This window comes from Harpia harpyja, chromosome 3 (assembly GCF_026419915.1).
Source record: "Harpia harpyja isolate bHarHar1 chromosome 3, bHarHar1 primary haplotype, whole genome shotgun sequence".
NCBI classification, from domain to species: domain Eukaryota; kingdom Metazoa; phylum Chordata; class Aves; order Accipitriformes; family Accipitridae; genus Harpia; species Harpia harpyja.
Window position 1 is genome coordinate 3427557 of NC_068942.1, and position 19155 is coordinate 3446711.

A 19155-nucleotide genomic window follows, 5' to 3' on the forward strand; every position below is an offset into this window, starting at 1 on the left:
TGCAGCATGTTTTACCTAGGTGCCAACAAATGTTTCTGTTTCTGTGATCATAAACTTTTTCACAAACAATGAATTTCCATAATCACCCACTTGGCACAACGGAATCCGGAGTACATCACTCATTTGCTTCATGAGAAGAAGATAAAACTCCTCAGTCTTTCAAGAAACTTCCCTGGTGACACAGTTGTCTCGTCCACGTTTTGAAGGCTTCATCTCACAACTCAGAAGGTAACATTTTTCCATTTTAGTGCAAGGTGGAGATCCATGAGAAAACCCGCCGCTACCTCACAGATCCCCAACTGAGGGATGGCCTCCAGCCCCAGAGGAACACTCCCAATGCAGGACACCCCATAACCAACTGGGAGAAGCCTCACCATCAAACCACGGTGCGGAGGGACCTGCGCGGTGCCACAGCCTAGACCCTGGCACAGGTCAGCTCTGACAGCCAGATGCGGCTCATCAGCAGGCTGGAGAAACGGCTGAGGAACGGTGCAGCGATTGGGGCCACAAATGATCATGAAACCACCAAGCAGAGGTGGGGGTGTGGGGCTGAAGCTAGCAGCGTGAACGCTCAGTAGATGTGATACGACAAGCAGCAAACAGCTGCAGATCTTTCTCCCCTTCCCCATGTCCCACGCTCTTGGATGTGGAGAAGGAGGCACTTGCTACACTGCTGGGAGGTACTGCTATGCCGCCCATCAACATCTGGGCTTTGCTGAAGCTCATTCTGGATTAACTGGATAGCTGCCCTCACTACTGAATCCCAGGGAAACAAAGACAAAAAATGGGGGTTACATGGTAAAACTGCCTTTCCAAAATCAAGTTGTGAAAGATAAGAAAGGTTTAAATGAATTTCTGAATTAGAAGTAATCAATTTGGTGGTGTAATAGAAAAGCTCTTTTGATCTGTTTTGGGTCTTTGTTTGGTCGGTTTTTTAATCTGAACCATCCATCAATCTAAAGCTTCGTACCATTCCTACATTATTGAGTAGGCACTGCTGATTCAAAGCAAGGATTAGTAACAAATCTGTGCCATGCCACAGCCATTTAAACAGCAAGTTAGTGGATGGGAAAAGGGCAGATGAATCTGGTAACTAAAATGACCTTTCCTACAGATTTCCATGTTTGATTACCAGTATCTTTTCTGGTTATACAGATCCACTGGTACACTGTAACATCAGAGCTCTTCCTGAATTGTGGAGACGAGAATAAGATAGTCTTCACCACCAAAACAGGAGAAGCCTCACACAGTGCAATTTAGTACTGCATATACAGTGCAAAATAGTGCAAAACCACCAGTACAGTTTTATTCTTCGGAATAGTGAAAATACTTTAATAAACCCTACTAAACCCACGCATCAATGTCAGTCCGGTGAATAAATTGTTGAATACGGAGCAATCTTCCTGTGGGAAATTTATGACCAGAGGAAATGTTCTAGCCTTGGTATTTTTATAGCATCCATTTGTTTTTTAATGGAGGAGGGGGAGATCCAAGATTTCAAAGGCTGTTCAAAGTGTCCTCAACCTTGAAGAAGGAAAGTAACCTGCATCGGAACACTTGCCACAGCTCCCAAAATATGAGATGACACCTGGGTACGTACAACTGCTGTCACGAAAGGCAATCATTTAGTCACCTGCTGTTCTCCTCAATAGACTAGGAAAGTATTTGCTAGGTCTCATTAGAGTCATCCTGCCCATTTCGGTTATAAGACCAAACCATCCCAACCTTTTATCTCACTCCTCTGCCCAGGATCATTGACGCCCGTTGTCAAAGCCGTGGTGCACAGCACGCAGCAAGGGGTCCTCAAGCCTTTCCACGCGCTGCAGACCTTCCTCCCCGAACTGCCCGCTGGCCCGTCACCCCGGCTCTGCCCCCTGCCACGGCCGGCTGCCTTTCCCAGGGCGTTCAAGTGAACATACCACAAACTCAGCACCCCAGACAAGAAGTACAGACAGTTCATGAGCTATTTTCCGGCGATTTATTACCAAAAGCACCATGATCTGAGAAAAAAAAAAAACTGTTATTCTTGTTCCTCTAACTTAGAAAATGAGGGTGCAATTTCCTCCAGAAAGCAGATGCCATAGAATTAGTGGTGGGCTTTTCCTGCTATTTTGTTCACAGTTTAAACATTAAAATTGGAGTCTCAATAAGTGTTTCGTGAATGTTTAGCACGGTTAAGCTCTATTTTCATCTAGGGAAGTATCATTTCAGATGTCACAGTTCACCAACAAATGCTGAGCACCACGTTCGTGCAGGGTGGCATTTCTCCTAGGATCTACAACTCCAGAGCTGTTACTGGAAACGCCTTTTTCTCCTGAGAGGCAGCTTTTCCGCTGAAACATAATTACCAATATAACACATCACGGCAGCTTCCATTTGCAAACAAACTGCTGCTAATCTCTGTCAGATCCCAGCATCTCTCCCTCCTCAGCTTCCCCACCTCCTCACCCTCCCTCCCTAAATTCAGAGACACAAATCTACAGGAAAATGTGTGAAGACACATTTCTGAAGAGATGTAAAAGAGAACAGAGTGTCTGCTATGTTCCCCACTCAAAATAAGCCTATGTGCTTTTTATACAGTCCATATGCTTATTTTCTTAACAATTCTTGAAACTCCCATACTGATAACAGACATGACCATGTGATATTCCTTCCTCAGTTTCAGGTTTTTCCCCCCCTCTGAGGATTCGCTCCTCTGAACAAACCCAGAACAGCTCCAGCTGCTCCCAAGTTAGGGACTGGCTGTGCTGGCACCGTGCAAGCGCAGCTCCAACACCACCGAGCTGTTTTTAGCTCCCATGCTGCCTGAGGCTGAGCATCTTCCCCCTCATCACATCCCATTTAGTGATGAGCCATCTATCCTCCTGCTTTTGAACCCTCCACTCTCTCTTATGAGATCGAGCCTTAAAAAGGTCTCCATCAAAAGAGCACGTCTCTACGTACACTTCTGTCAAGGCCTTTGCCCCAAAACATAGGAAACGTCAAGACGGACACTAGAAAATCAGAACTAGGTCTCATCCTGCACATATTGTGTTCAGCTGTCTAGATTGGCTTGTTGTCTGCTGGGGCAGTTCAGACTGGCACAGGAGGAGTGGAACCATATCCCCCTGCCACCTCCTGGCGAGACATCTGAACGAATATCCCCATTTTGGGAAAAGTTTAATTTCAAATGGTAATTATGCCTTACCTTCCATGGGCTCCTGCTTTTCTTGCCTGAATTGTTGGACTGCCTCACTTGTCACAGACACAACTAACCGATCCACTGCCATCTCGACATCCAACGTGACTCCCGTCAGATGGTAGCTCAGGCTGTCAGCCTCGCTTTTCTTCCTCTATGAAATACTGACATTGGAAACTCTTAACAAGGAAACTGAGACTATGGGAAGCGTCCTTCACTCCAGAGACAGCAGTCCGGCTGTTATCTCTATTCTCCAGTTCTCAACCAGGAATAGAGCAGGAACAAATGCATTCAGTCCTACCCTGAATGGTAGCTCTACAGAAAGGTCTGGACTGGAAATCCCAGCTTTTTGGTTGCTTTAATCAAATGGAACAGCATCGGGAGGAGGGGGGCAGTGGTGGTGGGGAGGCACTGCGCCATCCAAAATTTAAATTGACCTTTTTTTAATCTGCTTTGATTCACTCCTAATCTTACACACTCTTTCCTAAATTCTGAAAAGGTACAGAAATGAGGCCAAGATACAGATTTAAATAAATAAATTACCGTTTCCTTTCAAAATGTATGCTTAGAAAACTTATATAGTTAAAATATTTAGAGTAAGAGCTGGTCAAGTGATTAAGTATACTCAAAAAGTTCAGTTTTTAAGAAGAGCGCATCTCTGAATCTCATCTTTTAGTTCTTCCAGAGCATAAATCTTTAATTTTAAGCAACAGAACTTCAGGTTCTAAGTTTTACAGAAATCTAAAGAACAAGCAACTTTTAAGATCAGTATGGTATGAAGTTTTAATTGATTTTTTTGGCAGTCACAATCAAGAGGCAGATATCACTCCACGTGGACTTGCAAAATAGGTCAGCTGCGTAAATATGTTCAGCTTTCTTCTACACTCTTTAGATGCTTCACCAATTACTACTTCTTTCTAAAGCAGCGTCCAAATTTGTTTGCTCTTTCTTTATATGACATAATTTAACTCTCTACAAAGGATGGCTTGTTAGCCAGTCACTTAATTAACACAGTGAATATACAGTTGAATGCCTGATTATATCCATTCAAGATAGCTAAGTTTCTGTAATAACATTCAATTTCCATGGTAAGATGCATGAGTTCTTACAGTTCACTCAAAAAAAGAAATTGTCTCTACTTAAATGTGATTATAACAAGTAGGTTTCCATTTGGAATTATTTTAATAATCAGTAAAGGTAAATGAATTAGTATCATGAATTAATATTTATTTCTTTTACTTTCAAAACTTGCTAGAACAGAAACAATACACTGACTCTGTTGGGATATCTGTTTGAGAAACGCATCGTCCCATTTATTCTGGTTTACTTTGAAGTGCTACTTCTAGCTACCTGTAAGTAATGAGAATCTGGAAGGAGAGAAGGAACATAAAAGTGCATTAGCCCATTAATAAAAGGAACTGTGTGGACAGCGTGTACACTCTCTTCAGACTGTAAGTGCTAAACCTACAAATTCAGAACAGAAAAAGCTAGCATTGCCTTTTCAGTAAGTTTTCTTCCTAAAGGCATCGTGCTCTGGCTCTATGCTATACACCTTCCATAGTAAAATGGAGAGCTTCCAACTACATCAATAACAGGATGTTTCCATTAGTAATCAGCCGAGATTTATTTTTATTCAGTTCACTTCCTTCCACAATTCTAGCTTTTCCAGCAAACAAATGCAAGTTCAAGGAGAAAGAAAACAAATATTCCTCCAACCCTCACATGCTCATCTTCTTAAGCTTTTTTAAGCTCTCTGAGGTAAACAGCAAGCACTTTTAGTGACAGTTTCTGAGTAATGATGGGGAAGAGCGAGGAGGTGGTTGGAAGCGCCACTGGCTTCTTAATGCAAACTCTTTTATGCTACTCAGGGAACACATGTTCAATCACTGCTTATGAAACAGCTTTGACAACAGAGAGAGGAGCTTTTTGCTTGATGTTTGTTTATGTGAGGCTATATCTATTTTAGGAGGAATTGCTTTTATTTTACTTTTTTTAAATATTTTTTTTTTGTTAAACAGAAGCAACCCACAGTCTTAATAACAGATTATTGCATGAGTGGCTGTCTTCTCTGGAGACTTCATTATCATGAGGTTTCACTGCACTCCAGCTCTTCTGAGAAGACATTTAGAGAAAACATAAGAAAGGTAGTACAGAATTTCTAATACCTGAGCTTCCCAGGAAGAAAACCAAGTGAGACATATTAGAAGAACCCCATCCCCACTGAGGGACCTTTCTTTAAAATGTCAAAATCATGCCATTGCACATGATGCCTACTTCCAAGAAAGCAATAGGATCAGCATTTCGGTTTTGAACACAGAACATAAATACCACATTAACACTTTAGCAACACATGTTTGCAGAAATCCCTGCATATTTATGGTGCCATATTGTGCCTCGGAGAAAGCTTTCCTTAGGTGAAAAAAAGCAGCAGCAAACTGAATTAGACTTGCAGCCTGAAACAGAGCACGTGCAGCACACTTAGAAATGATTTTACAACATCGAATTGTAACCTATTTTAGACAGATTATACTGGCAAGATATTTAAGGCAGGGGCTGCAAACCACTACACTGTTGTAAGCATCTATTTTTTTATTTCTTATTAAAGGTACTGTCACTGGCTGCCTTTCAGACTGGGAAATAAGGGTCCCTCTTTCCTGTTACATTTTTCATGCACAGACAGTAACAAGGACTTTGCAGCAACTTTTCAGAGGCTCAGCTTTGAACTTGCAATGATAGCAGGACAGCTCAGCCTTGACAGGAGCTCAGGGGGTCTCTGGTCCGGCCCTGCCACAGCAGGCTCAGCGCCGAGTTCGGTCGGACGGAGCCAGCACAGCCTCCCTGAGCAGCCTGCGCCTCTGCCCCCCTCTCCGGCCCCCGGGGAAAAGCCTTTTCCTTGTGTACCGTCAGAACCTCTTTTGCTTGGTCCAGCTGATGCCCCGTGTCTCTCTGGCTCCCTCTCCTCCACCACCTCCCTTCAGGTACAGGGGGGTTGCTGCCAGCCCCCCCGGAGCCCTCTCCCCCCAGGCTGAGCCAGCCCCATCCCTCAGCCTCTCCTCGCGGGGCAACTGCTCCAGACATGACCATCATGCTCTTGATACTCTAGAAAATGGCTCTTTCCCCGAAGGAAAGGGCATCCTATTTTACAGGGAAAGAGATAAGGTGAATCGCGCTGACAGCCCTTGTCAACTCCACAGCATCTTTGCGCTCCTTGCGTCAGGGGTAGAGCCGTGTTCCTGTGTCCAAGCCCAGCTCTGCTACAGGCAGGATTACAGCTAAACCAGCCTCTCATCTTCCACTTACTTAGAAGTTGTCTCTGTACGAGCATCCCGTTCACACTCTAGAAGAAGTAGCAACAGAAACACAGAGCTCTGCTCTGCTCCTCAGTTCCAGGGTGGCTTCCCTTTTTTGCAGAATGTTTTATAAAGCCAATCCTCCAAATTTTTATTCATACGGCAGCAGAAAAGCTCCAGCACTCCCACTGGATATGGGATTTAAATTAAGACAAAGTGCCATATGATTGCTTAACACCTTGTTATATCATCTGCCAAAGCTAACAGTGCTATTCACAACTAGCTAAGCCCTCAGAAATGTGTATACTTCAGGTATTAGGCAAACCACATCCTGCTACTTGGTACCACGGGGGAAATTCTGGTTACATTTCAAATACTACTGTCAGAACTGCTTGTCCACTCAGAGACAGAATTTCTAGACATTATCTTCCTGGCATCCGCTTCCTTTAGTCCTCCTATCTAACCAAACCCCATCTGCAACAGACAGAAGAGACCATCCAGCGTCTCCATATAAATACTTACAGGACAAATCTTACCAACACTATTAAATGGAAACTCTCTTAATTAAGGACTGTAAAATCCACCTTTGTAGATATGAATTGCTTATGAACAAAGCATACCACATATTGCCCAAGAATTAAAGCTATTTTTGATGAGGCAGAGGGTGTAGACTCACCTTAATGATAATCTCTTTGGCATCACACAGTGACATGTCACAAAGCACTTTCATTAGTTAGTATGAAATATATAACAGCTGCCAACGCTTCTGCTTCTGTCTGAGCAAAAGCAAGATACCTTGTAATGAAGAAATTATAAATGTCAATGGGTGAGGCGCTCAGCTAGAGGATACAAATGACACAAGATTCAAAACTAGGCAAAACAAAACTTAAAGGAGGTGTCAAGCCTGAGCAAAAGGGAATACTTTATCCAGACAGAACACATAGTTGTGTGAATTTTATTAACACCTGTCTGGTATCTCAGCCTCAGTCACTAGACATCCTACAGAGATCATGAAATACCACACTTGCAGGTGTTTTCTGTAGTGTACATGAATATATACACACAGCCACAGAGCTTCCACATAAAAACTCACTCTAAGATGTTTCCTAATCAGAATATATTATGTCATGGGGAAAATGTACATGCTTTAATGCAATACTGTCCTGAAAGAATGAAGAAGTAGCACTATTAAAAGTGCTCTGGGCACACAAACTGAAACTTCCTTCCTCCCTGGTTCTCCTCATTTTCATTTCTGTTTGTTCCTTTTCTTTTAAGGCCTACCACTCAGGTACTGCTAACCATTCTGTATTCACAACTAACTCAAAATGCTGTTCATGAAGAGTATCCTAGTGACATTACCCTTCAACAAGTCAGCCTGCTCCATCAGGAATAATAATCACAAAGACCAAACCCTGAGATCTGAAGGCATTTGGGTTTGTCTTGTAAAAACGGCTTGCGTACTCCAGCGGCATTCACTTTAATTCTTGTTTTTATTGACCTCCTGGCTTCTCTTTATGCAAAATGAGTTGCAGGATGTCAATCTGATCCAAGGCTGACTCCGAAGGAGGGATTTTGATTGCAGAGGAGGAAGTTGTACCTACCCAAGAGGCGTTGAATGCAGCATGTCTTCCAAGGGCATTTCAACAACTCTGCAGCTGCATTACTAAACGCAGTTACAGGTTACTCAGGAGCCTACGGACAAACTTGTGGGTTTCCCACAGAATTCTGTAAACTAGTTTCAAAGGTAATTGAAAAAGGCTAAAATAAAAGGCTGCCCATTTGCCCGTGAAGGCTGGAAAGCAGCATAAATTATTCCCCTGTTCTGCATCAGCAGGTGTTTAGATCTGCAGACGTAAACAGTACTGTGTACTACCAACCCACTTCACCTTCCTCTGTCGGACGGAACATGTGGACAGGACAGGGAAAGCCAACAGAGAGTAAAATAATGTGTTGCTATCATTACGTATGCAGCAAATACTGCTTAATCTGGATTAGAGAAGAAAAAAGCAAGAAGTGCTCCCTGATCTGCAATTGCTTCTCTGGGATCTTCCTAAGGACACCACAGAAAATGCAAGGTTTTTAATTAAGAGCCGCGTCCTTGCAGCACAACCTAGCACAGAACTGGCCCCACCTCTGGGGTCAGCACAGAAAGATGCGTGCTACACACCAAAGCAAGCACATGCAGAAGAGCTTCTGCCGTGTATATTCAGCACTTACTGTGCTCTGGCAAGCTAGCTGAACACCCCTTGTCCAAAAGCCTCAGCCTGGGGTCACCTGGCACAGCTCCACGCTCAAAGGCTGCTCAAGGTATACGTCTTCCCATGGGTGGTGCAAACCTGACCCCACTGGCAAAATCGTCATCTCCCTTCCCTGACAATGTTTTTTTAGGCTGTACTCGGACGTGCTACCTCGGCCGCAGCTGAACCGTGTTAAGGGCTCCTGCTCTCAGCCCCGTGGCTGGCTTTCCCACCCCAGCCCACGGGCAGGGGCCACGCTCCCCTCGCTGCAGGATGGCCCTGCCCTTCGCCGACCTGCCAAGGTAAGGGCACGGGTTTGCACACCCTACCCAATCTGTTGCAGTGGTTCAAGTTAAACACTTCTACTGGCAGGGTTTTAAGATCCCTTGGATGCATCTTAACTGAAACAGACTGGGTAGCACCTACGTACGCTGCTACATCCCGCTCTTCTGGGAGTGATGCAACTGCTGGTGAGGGCTGGGGGGTGAGAAACCGCTGTGGGACTTGCCTCTTAAACCAGCTGGATGGCACCCAGCCCGGCGTGCCCACTGGGGCCAGGTCCTTGCGGCAGGGAAGAGAGGATGTTTGGCTCCATCAAAGTGCAAGAAGACGAGGCACAGCAAGATGTTACGCGAGCATATGTGCTTGTTCCCAGTGCAAGAGACGTTCTTGTGCGCCTTGTTCCTCCTCTTGCTAATATAAACCAGGAGACTAAAGTCAAATGTAACTGCTATACAAGCACGGCGCTCTGTCTTTGGTGAGGAATACAGGCTTTAATAATATATAAACGATTTCTAGAAGATGTAAAGGAGAGCTTAGTGCAACTTGAATGCAGACAAACACTTAAAAGAAATCAACATTATCCACTAAGCACTTCACTAAATTGGTTTCATTTACTTATGTATGTTCATGCCCAGAGAGCAAGTCCAGTTGATACGATTTCTACAACAGGAAAAAACCTAGCAAATCAACTTACTACACTATTATAGCTTTCTAAAAAACAAAACAAAAAAAACACCCAAAGCAATTTTTTAGGGAGGTAATGAGAGAGAGATGAAAGGATGTATTGAGATGGTATTAATGTTGGAAAGACAAGGAAGGAGAAAATGGGCAATTACCCATAAATACAGCTCTTAACTTCAGTTATGTAACAGAATAATCAGAATAACCACCACTTACAAGTCAATAAAAGCATCACGTATTTATAAAGGTCTTGCTAGATAAACTCACAATACCTCTTTACATTTCTCCTCCATTATCCTTCTCCTGTCATGACACAGGAAGAGTGCTACAGCATCCCGCTATGCAGAGAAAGCAAAAGAGGACATTCAGAAGCAGTCGTAACCAGAAGAAACAGCAGTGGCAGTAAGAAGCAAATTAAAGTCTAATCAAAAACTTGTAAGCAATTCAGAGAAACTGATTGTGGAAGAAAGTAGGTTTTATTATGAACACAGTAATCGAGTGTTTGCACTGGGTCAAGGTAACAAAAGAAAAATTACTGCACCATCAGCTATCAACCCTGCATCTAGCTAGAAGTTTTAAATTATGGGCTAGGAAAGCAACAGGTCAGTTTAGGTAGTTGAGGAACAACAGCATTTATATATATGTCATTACCAGAAACATCTCAGACAAATAGAGCTTCTTTTGAGGGGACTATGGAGGAAAAAAGGCATGTTCAAAACTTCCAAGACTCTGCACTCCCAAGGAGCAGAGAAGTTGAAAAATATAATTGCTGACTCCGTGAGTAGCAGCAGCTAGGAAGGTCAGCATCCTACGGAGCACCCACACAAATTTTCTCATGTCTGATAAGCTGAATGCTTGCTACAGCTCTTCCCTCAGTGGGGGCATCAACCTCATCTCTCTCATCTTCCTGGCCACCAGCAGTCTTGAGGTTTGTAAGAATTTTATTCCTTTGAAATCTCTACTCTTCTATTTATATAGGTTGAAATTGATCCCCAGGGGTAAAAAAATTACTCCAGGACAATGAGGGGGGCTATCAGTCAAGATGGCATTATTGTTTTAGCTTCATCTCGTTAGGAAACCAGGTTGAAAAGAATATAGTCAGGACAGAGGGGAAGAAACAAAAAACAGAAAACTCAAATGGCAAAAACTTCTAAAACCAGAATTATTAAGTCAAGTACAGAAGACATTATTTCACATGAGGAAAGCCAGATTTTGGAGCTTTTCACAAACAGATCACCATTCCTGACTTTCTAGGATTTCTGCTAAGCCATACTCTTAGGCTGCAATGAAAATCTGGATGATCCCCTTGTAAAAATGTAAACACCAGAACCTTAATCCATTCTAACACAGACGTCCAAACACTTCTACCAGACAAGATGGCTTGGATTTACTTTTGCAGTTCTCCCCTTTCAGTGCTGGTGGCGATCCCATGGGTCTGAGTGACCGGTCTGGATGCCATAGAGTGGAACAAGTGAAGCCATCAATCCAAAACCCTGCACTGCTTCACTGCTTGCAAAACCATTTGAGAGAACAAGGAGCACACTGGGGAGACATTGCATTGAATGAGGGCTCTTTGGCCATCGAGATACGGAGAGAGCACAGAAATTTCCCTCACTTTTCCCCCAAAGCCAGTCAAGAGGGAGCCATGCCCAGAGAAGTGAGCAAGGTCCTGGAGCATCTTCACCAGAAAGAGAAATCAATGAAGTCCAGCAGAAAGCCCGGCAGGAGTTCAAGGAACATACAATCTCCCACAAGAGTGATCTTTAGCCGATGGAGAAAACTACACATGTGATTCCTCACAGATTTTCATCCCAGGTTTTAGAAATCGAAGGAAGCAGGTACATTCTGAATGATTCATTAAAAACACTCATCGTTATACTAACAGAAAGTATAATTTGAACAGGATAGATCAATAAATGGACACAAGGGAACAATTTTGCACTTCCAGACAGATTAACAACATGACCTGAGCTTCTCTCTCTCTCTGCATTTCCTGATTTGCATCAATATTTTTTAAACTTGTCATAATTTTGAAGCTCATTTATATTTTTATAGCATACTGATGTATGTTACACTGTTTTGCTTAGATTTGTTACTGTCATGACATGTCTAGGACAAAATAAAGTAGACTGGTCTCTATTCCAACAGGGTGTATTTCAAAACCAACCTACAGAACTAAACCTTCACTCTAATGGCACAGTAAAGTCATTGCTTGTAGAAGTTATTTGGGTATTTCTAGTGAAGTTTCAATTTATCTTACTTCCATATAAGTATTTTTTATCAACCACAATGCAACATTCCATAAACTTCATAGCACAAACATTCAAGTTCATAATTTCAAAGGGAATATTAACAACAGAAGCAAAAAAAAAACCCCAGACCATTCTCATCCCCATGACTTCTTCAGTGAGGAAAGGCAAACAGTGTCATGGTCTTTCCTTCAGCTGTTTTCAAGATCCCTGTTCTGATCAAATATTTCATCCAAACTGTTTTTTTTTTTAGCTACAAAAGGTGACAAAGTTATACTAGTAAGTCAACATGCCCTACATCTTTTCACATTCATCAGTCCTAACCACAACGTCCCCAAAACTGGCTGGGATTTTCTTGGAATGACCAAAGTCTCATTACTTTTAAAAATTCAGGTCTTTAAGAATTGGGTGTATCTGTACCAACCAGACAAACAGCACACTGTAGATCATTTCGTCTACTGTTTCAGGAATATTTTGAATACTCATTTACTTCTTCCTTCCCTAAAAGCACTTGCCTGCTCTTCAGAGTGCACAAATAACTTTTAACAAATGCAGAGGAGCATCATTCATAACCGAATTAAGAAAAAATTCTCCTACTGCCAACATTTTTGTCGCAATGGGAAAGAAAAATTCCTGCCTTGCGAGTGATCAAAGTACAAGGACGCTCCTTGCAATCCTGGAAAGATGAAAGTCAATGATGTATTTTAACCGAATTTCTAGGAACGTCTTTTGCATCAACAAACTGCATGTTAGTTGTTCATTACCTTGTCCATGCAACGTTAATTAAGGACTTCACGCACAAGGGTTATTTTTCAGAGATGTATTTTAATATAACTAAGCGGTGTCGTTACGTAAACAAAGCTGATCTTTTTATTCTCTACTCTTCACGGTCTCACCACTGATTAATTTCACCACACAAACACAATTTCAGAAAGGAGATGTAGATACAAACTGCACCCGGAGCACTTCTGATTGCTCTTCTGCCGGAGAAAAACTCATTTTGAGTTTTCCCCCTGACGAGAGGCAAGTCTCTTTCCGACACCTATTACCAGTTTCCCGAGCGCTTCCTAAACCCTAATACCTAGCGTTAACGAGCATTCAACCCGCTCGGTCAATCGCAGGGGAGCACCTCGGGCGGGTGAGCCGTGACTTACCCGCGGTCACGCCGAACACCCGGGACACGGCGGGACGTGGGACCTCACGTCCCCAGGAGCACCCTCAGCCCCCTCCTTCGGCTCTCCTCTCCCACAGCACCCGGGCTGTCACTTCTCCCCGACCGACAGCCCGCGATGCCGCTCGAAGGGGTGCCCGAACCAAAGGGCCGCTGCCGGGGACGGGGGAAGCCGGGAGGGACGCGGGCGTTCCCCCAGCGCTCCGCTTGGCCGCCGCTCGGCCCTTCCCGCGTCTCCCCACACGCCGCCCGGCGCCGCCGCCGCCCCTGCCCGCCTTCCCTCCCTCCCTCCCTCACTCACCCGGCGCCGGAGGTGCCGCGGCCGGCGGGTCTCTGCCCTCGGCCCGCGCTGCGCCGGGAGCCGCGGCCCTGACGGGAGGCGGCGGGCTGCCGTGCCCGCCCCCCCCCCCCCCGCTCCCCGCCTCAGGCGCTTCGCCTCAGGTGGCCGCGGCGGGGCAGCCCCGAGGGGCCGCCTGCGTGAGGTGACCCTCGGCGCTGGCGGCAGTCCCCGAAATACCGAGTGTGGGGCGGACCAGCTTGTCGTCCCCCCCACACACACACACCTTCTGCAGGCGGGAAAGGGGTGCTGGCCGAGGACACCCCCCCCTCACCTCCAACAAGCGTAGAGGGACATCTGCCCCGAGGGTCCCTGTCTCTCTGTCTGCCCCGAGGGTGTCTGTCTGTCTGCCCTGAGGGTCCCTGTCTACCCCGAGGGTCCCTGTGTCGTTCCCCCCCCCCGCCGTGGCCCTCCCCTGAGGCACCGAGTTTTCCCTCAGCAAACTGATGGCGGCGAGGAGAGCAGGCCCCGGTGCCCGGTCACCCCAAAATGGTGGGGAAAAATAACAGCTCTTACCTGCAGCCTTGCTCGGTTTAGTCTTCAGTTCTTCGTGTGACACGTTTGGTTTTTTTTTTTGACTGCAGTCCCTCAAACTGCACCAGCAAAATGACACAGGACATCCTCCCGCTCCGGCCCGACGCGAGCAGCTACGGTCTGACAAATTCTGTGTGAAAACAAGGCGAAGAGTTGGCACCTGGACGCAGCCATATGTGACCCTTTTTTGGCCACCAGCTTTACGGTAGGGCACAGGGAAAGACCGTGGTGCAGCTGCACTAGTCTGTCCTCAGACTTCTGGTCTCTGGGACGTGCCTTTACCCAGGAGCTTGAAAAAAATCCAACCTGGGCCTGAAATCAGCAGCTGTTGCGTTTTTCCTCTTAAAAGGTTGCCCTGTGAAGAATACTGCAAGTTCTCTGTCATAATTACTGCGTTTCAGTGGAAACGCAGAAGTTAACGCCTGGCGTCTTAGAGCATATCAAGGCACAGTCGCATTCCCTATAGGTGGGTGTGTAGGACCGTATTACACCAAACTGACTTTGAAAGCTTTTTAAAAGACCTAGAAATCTCAGGCACTGATTATTAATACAGGTTTGTGTTTGGGTTTTTTTTTTTACATTGTACCAAAAAGACTCTAGACTATCTATTCTGAAATCCCTTTAAACTGTTCTGAAAATCTCACTACAGGCAATCCATATTTATGGGAGCCTTGATCCAGCCGTTTCCCTAGATCCGGTCATAGCTGCCCAACAAGGGAACTTGCACAGAGGTTTTCCATTTATACCTGATATTCTGAGAACTGGACAGATTCAGCTGAAGATAGGTATCATGGTACCTGGGTTTTTCAGTGCTTACACTACAAACTGTGTCAAGATTTTTATCAAATTTATTTGTGGTAACAAATAAAGGGAGTCAGAGGGTTAAAATTTTATCCCATTTTGAAGCTGAAGTCGGCATACCTGAACCTAAAATCCCTTGGTTTTCTTTTTACATTTTTCTGGTGTGACCTAGAATACTTAGGATGTATTGTTAAGGCTATTTAAGCCATATTGTTACAGTAATCCAATTTACAATGGGAACTTTAAATACCTAATAACTCAGGTGATGGCTTGGAATTGGTGATCTTACATTTTTATTAGGTCTTTCTAAATGTCCTCTTAAAGTATAAGAGCTTGGAGTCATTCCACTACTCCCTCTAAAATATTTTTCTTTAATAAATAGTCTCTTTGCCATTCATTTTATTATTTGGGCAGATGGTCTGATTTCTCAAAAAAACCCCTTATGACTACTATTTTTAGCTTAATGACGAAAATAAATGAGAGATGTCTTTCATTTTCTGGGTTATAAGAAAAGTTTATTCAGAAGAATGAACCTGCAGTTATTCTCCCATAAAGCTAGTATTTATACTACAGATTTACATTCAGCAGCTTATTTTTCCTGCAGAAACTGGAATTCAGTGCACTGATCACCTACAGTGCTTCGTTTGCATAAGGACACATGAGGAAAGAAGAATACACCCAACCACCATATGTATCGTCATTACAGATATTAGTGCCAAAATGCAGTCCTAGATTTAGCTTGTGAATATTGCCTTGACATCTTTCTAGCCCATCTGGATGTCTTCTGAGGGAAAACCTAACCTGCGTATTCCTTCAGACTGCTGTAGTGGTATTATTTCTTCGGAGGTAGTACGAGATGCTTTCCTCACCCGTGTCTGCCGAGTACAGGTGGGATTTCACATGTGGTGTTTGGTATGGAGCACTTCAGACGCTTATTTTAAATCAGACCCAAACCCAATGCCTGGAAGAACTGTCGCTGCCAAGAAGTGAGATGGTCACTACATGGCAAGAAGTTCTTCTTCAGGGATATGCATGTTCCCACTGTGGCACTGAGAGAAAAATCCTTCCTGCAAACCTGTCACCAGTCACCTTTGTGATATTCAGTAGTGGAAAGCTGTTTTGAAGCAGCTGGGATCAACTTATTTTCTGCTGTGGGCACGCCTTGACAGAAACATGGAGCATCCCACTTAGAGCCACAACAGGTTTTCTCTTCCCTTTCATTATTGTAAACTGCTGTTTCTTTCATTTATTTTCATTTTTCCCTCCTTATAGCAAAATCAATGTCACCTGAAAAACAGGTTTTATATCTGTAAGGCTTGCTGAGAAACTTTTCATGTTGTAGCTCTGTGCAGTTTCTATATTTTTAGACATCTGCAGGATTAGGAAAAAAATCCTAGTGTACTTAAATAATATTCATGCCAAGCCTTTCTTTCTTTATATTGTATTGTACATATTGTTGGATGTTTCTGATAGAAAACAATAGAAGACTAAATCCCAAAGAAGCTTCTAAGGAAATCGATTGCTATCACAGGAAACAACCCAGTGAGGAAAATACTGTAGATGACTATTTTTGAATTCCAGTTGAGAAATTAATGAAGAAGATTGTGGTTTACTGTGGTGCCTAGGAGCCAGGGAATGAATTCAATGGCCCAGGTTCTTGCTAGTCCTGTGAGCATGTTCCATGTTCCACCTGGCATCTAAAATTTTCAAGATAAACAGGATATAAATAAAGTAAAAATGAAACAAAGGCAAAATGCAGACTTTTACGATTGTTTTGCTGCAGCGGGCACTGGCGATGCCAGCCAGGAGAGGAAGGGAACCGCACCTGGGGAGCGACGGAGAGGTGCAGGACCACCGTCCTTCTCCGTTGGCCACCTCACTGGATGGGCCACGTAGCAAACCTCCTGCCAATGGCCCTTCCCTGAGCTGGGGATAGACCTGTGCTGAGCTGGGTTTTCTCAGCAGTCACAGCACTGGACGTAGCAATGTATCGGAGGCTCAGGCTGCCTTTTAAGCTGGAGGCAGTCTCACCTCAGTAAAGGCTTCTGAACTCTCTCCTTTCTTCTAGAGAGCTGGCTTTAGAAAGGTGACATTTTGCCCTCCTTAAAAGCATCATCTTAAGAGATGCAGAATAAATGAATATTCCTTGTAAAAAAATATATGTCTATATTCTTAGAGGGCTATAAGTGACAGAGCTAAATTGAAGAAGAGGCCTTATCTGAAGGTTAAAGACATTGTTCAAAAAGTGGAAGTTGTGTGCAAACAAGGGAGCTTACATAGATCATAAACCCAGACAAATGAGGCTTAAAACTATAAACAAAGATTTCAAAGAACACCTTGCTAAAGGCAAGTGTAAAAGTTACTAATAAAACCTTAGACCACAAGAACTAGGAAGCTTTGCAGAGTTGAGAGATGACCAAGGAGTAGAAGGATCACAAAAAAGGCCACAGAAGAGGTGCTAACTCAACTCTTTGTTGTAGTGTTCACTACCAAAGAGCTTGGAGACGTTCTTATCTGTACGTACTCTTTCTTCACAAAAAACGGGTCTGAAGAGTTATCTCACATTGAATGGTTGGAAGAAAAAAAAAAAACTCAGATAAGTAAAATGGATGATAAAATCAGCTGGCCTAAGTCCTATTCACCCAGAAGTTCCTAGAGAGGTCAGATACTGAATAGCTGTTCCACTAATTGAAGTGTAAACTTACCATTCAAATAGATTTTGAAGTCAGCCAAATAGCAGGTACCAAATCTGGAAAAGGGCTCCAGAGGATATTTGCATTTGAGGCAATTCCACTTAAAAGTATCCTAAAGAGTGGTATCAGTTGGCACATGAATAACTCTGAACTAATGGGGAATCATCAACCTTCCTTTTGTGGAAGGAAGCCATCCCTCCTCCTTCTCCTCCTCCTCCTCCTCTCTCCTTCCTCCTCCTCCTCCTCCTCCTTGCTATCTTCTGAAGGCTTCATCAAGCTCCTTTATATGTAAATGGTCCACTCTATACAAGACTTTTAAATACCATTAATGCTTCTGTTAATGTCTTTTAGGAAAGACCTGCAAAGACCTTTATAAAGAAACTCAACTATCTTGAGATGAAAAGGATTAATAACTACTTAAAGGCCCATCACGGGATATTAAAGAAAATGGCCCAGATGCAACTTCTGCCTCACAACACAAGAAAAGAGGCACTGAATGAACTCCTCAGACAGTGGGTTTTAAACAAATAAAAGGAAGTACTTGTTCCACACGGCACAATGTTAAATGACACTTTGCCCACATAATCAGAGAATGATGTAGAAACAAAAATCATAAACGGTAACAAAGTGCAAATTATGGAAGAAATACCCATCAGGTGCAATTAAACACAAAAATTCAGATTTCCAGTTCTTTATATGTGTGAGGCCTCTAATAAATGACCAAAAGCAACAAGGCTTATAATAGGCAACAGAAACAGAAAAGCAAGTGCATCATCTGTGTCTCAGCTCCCCGCAGCTTTAATGCCTGCGGTCTTCCTCCTTACTTGGGGAAAGGTCAGACTCTGGAGACATTCAGAAATCTTCTTGGGGAGAATGCTAGTTGGAAAAGGTGTTTCAGTAGGAATACTAGATTTTTTTATTTACTTATTTACCAGTATTTTCATTAAAATACTGACAGCATGAGCACTGCATGGAGCCCTTCCTAGTTTGCATAGCACAATTACTCTTAAGTGGCAGCATCTTTTTCTTGTTACCATCGTACCCTCATGTTGATCAAACATATTGGCCTCCAGCAACTGGCCTCTAAATTAGTACAAAGCAAGAGTTAACTCCACAGAAGTTGAAAGCAAGTATTAAGTAAAAATCAAGCTTCTGATTCATGAGATTACACGTATGCATCCAAATACATCCAAACTTCCACATGCAAGCATCCTGTCGTCTGTGATACAATATCAGGCTTCAAGTCTTGCTGCGACCTAGAGCAGAACTGACAGCTATATATGGGCTCTGAATTAAAGTGCTCTAAGGAGAAGGGACTAGATTACATTGCCTAGATTCAGAAATGTCTACCCAGAGGATCTGCAGCTGAAATGTGTGTTTGTATCAGAATGACAAAGCCAGGGTTTGAACAGAGATGCAGCTTTTTCAGCCCAGAGTTGGCCCTGACAGGTCACATGTGAGATGTGCCCTGCAGATATCCAGCTCTGGCCTCCTACCCTTCCTCATCTCCAGGCTCCCACACACATTCATAAAAGGATTAGAGCATTTAAATAGCCTCGTTACAAAATTCTGTTGAAACATAGATACTGATGCAAATTGTACAGCCTGTTGGCAATGTATGAATCATGCCAGGCCTAGAATGAGTCTACATTAATTCCAAGCGTGCTGTATTTCCATTTCCAAACTAGTTCTCTTTTGATAT

At 43.7% G+C, this 19155-nt stretch overlaps 1 protein-coding gene across 6 annotated transcripts in view; it reads right to left on the minus strand.

The window, feature by feature from the left end:
• The window catches only part of PKIB (cAMP-dependent protein kinase inhibitor beta), a 56526-nt gene extending 42478 nt beyond the window's left edge, over positions 1–14048 (minus strand). The window contains exon 1 of one of the 6 annotated variants that reach the window (XM_052781195.1): positions 13942–14048. The gene's annotated coding sequence lies outside the window, so the exon portion shown is untranslated. Of the gene's footprint in view, positions 1–3187; positions 3300–9940; positions 10007–13071; positions 13347–13389; positions 13524–13941 lie in introns of those variants that run through there. The other 5 variants (XM_052781190.1, XM_052781193.1, XM_052781192.1 and 2 more) reach the window with 5 other exon arrangements.
• Between the last annotated feature and the right edge of the window lie 5107 nt (positions 14049–19155).